This window comes from Penaeus monodon, chromosome 21 (genome assembly GCF_015228065.2).
Source record: "Penaeus monodon isolate SGIC_2016 chromosome 21, NSTDA_Pmon_1, whole genome shotgun sequence".
Classification (NCBI taxonomy): domain Eukaryota; kingdom Metazoa; phylum Arthropoda; class Malacostraca; order Decapoda; family Penaeidae; genus Penaeus; species Penaeus monodon.
In genome coordinates, this window is record NC_051406.1 from 8079386 (window position 1) to 8081778 (window position 2393).

At 13.0% G+C, this 2393-nt stretch overlaps 1 protein-coding gene across 1 annotated transcript in view; it reads left to right on the forward strand.

The window, feature by feature from the left end:
• LOC119586163 overlaps window positions 1-2393 on the forward strand; it is a gene marked incomplete in the record, with an annotated part of 17569 nt that overhangs the window by 13097 nt on the left and 2079 nt on the right.

Consider the following 2393-nt stretch of genomic DNA (forward strand, 5'->3'; position numbering starts at 1 on the left):
AAGAAAATATATCTATTTTTATCCTAATCTACTTATATATATTTATATTTATTAAAATTTCTAAAATTTTATTTCTCATAATTAAAATTTTACTCAAAATATAAAATCTTAAAATATAATTTTCTTTTAAAAATATATATAAATTTATTCTTATATAATAATATCTATTATAAACTTTATATATTTAAAATCTATCTATATTATCTTTTAAAATTTTTATAATATATATATAAAATTAATATTTTTTATTTTAATCTTTAATCTAAAATTTATATATTTAATATATTTTATATAATTTTAAAAAATTTTCTAAAATTATATCTTCCCACTATTCTTTATTTTTATATTTCTATTCATTAAACTTATATCTCTTCTAACCCCTTTTAATATAAAATATATTTATTTTATCTCTTTTATATATATATATTTATCTTGTATATCTTTAAAATAGAAAACAATTTTAAAAAATTCTTATTTTTATATATCTTTTTCATTATTATATCTATGTCTCCTTTTCCTATAATCTATTTTTTTAATTTTTAAATTTTTTATTTAAAAAATATATATTATTTTTTTATCTCTTTATATTCCCATATTTTATCTATATATATTTGCATATATACTCTCTAAAAAAATTTTTATATACTTTATATATATCTATACATACTATTTATTATTTTATCTTCTATTTTTCTCCCAAAAATATAATAATATATTTTTATATATTATTTTCTATAGTATTTATTTTTAAAATTTTTATTTTTAATTTTTATAATATTTATATTTATAATCTCTATTATCTCTCTAAAATTTTTTTATTCTATATCTATTTATATTATTCTCCTTCTAAAATTATATTTATTTAATCTAAAATTTATATATATTTATAATCTTTATTTAATAATTATTTCTATATATTAAATCTATTTTACTTATTTTCCCCTTTTTCTATCTTCTTAATATATATATTTATATCTAATTAAAATTTAATAAATATATATATTTTTATCATTTTATTTTTATCTATATATTTTTCTAATATATCTTCTCTCTTTACTTATCTTATATAATATTTTTATGTTTAATATTTATAATATTTAAAATATTTATCTATTATAAAATTATTTATATTATTACTTATATAATTTTTCCTAGTTAATATCTTTTTCTATAAAAATATATTCTTATATATTAAAATATTTTATCTATTATATAAAATTTCATTTTCTTTTCTATATTATTCTCCCTTTTAAATTTATATATCTATTCTCCTATTTTCTTATCTTTTATATATTATTTTCTCGAAAATTTAAAATTTTTATTAAAATATTTTATAATTTTTTATATATTATTTTTCCCCATTTTCTATATTATCTTTTATATCATATATTAATTCTTCTATTTCTATCTTATATATTCTTGTTAAAATTTTCTTTTAATACATATTTTTTTATTATTTTCCTAATATTCTTTTTCTTATATATATCTCCTTCTTCCCCATCTTTCTTCTCTATTTTCCCCTTATATAAAATTTTTAAAACTCTAAAATATATTTTAATCCCATCTTTTATCTATATTTTGGCTCTTCCCAAAAATAAACTACATTGTTCTCTTCTTATTCCCCATATATATTAATCCCTATTAATTTTCCCATTTTATTTATATCCCCAAAATTATAAAATATATATATTTTCCTTATAAAAAATAATTATATTTTATTTTATATTTTTTCATTAAAATATATATTTCATATTTATTATATTTTTATATATATATATATCTCTTCTTTTTTTTATATATTATAAATTTTTATATTTTCTCTATTATTTTACATACGTATATATTTTCTATTATTATATATATTGATATTATATATTAATTTTTATATTTTTTATATATATTCATTTTTCTTTTCATATATTTTATATATTTTATATATAAAATTTCTTTAAACTATATAATATTATCTATAATAAATATTTTATATATTAAACTTATTCTATAATATATATTTTATTATAATCTTATATAATCTATTAAAATATATATATTTTCCATATAATCTCATAATTTTTTTATTTATCTTATTTCGATTTTTTAAAATTTTTTTTATTTCTTTTTATTATTATATATCTTTCATCCTTATTTCATATTATATATCTTCTATCTCTCTTTTATCTTATATTCTTTTTTATATTCTCCAAAATCTTATAAAAACCCCTTTTTCCCCCTTTTTATTAGACTCCTTTCCATTTTCTTTCTTTTGTTATCTATATTTATTTTTATCTCTCCTACTTTTTTTTTCTTCTTTCCCGTTTTTTCTTCAAAATTTTCTTCTTTTCTCTCTCCTTTTCCCTTTCCTTAAAATACCTCCCTCCATTTTCTCCCTTTCT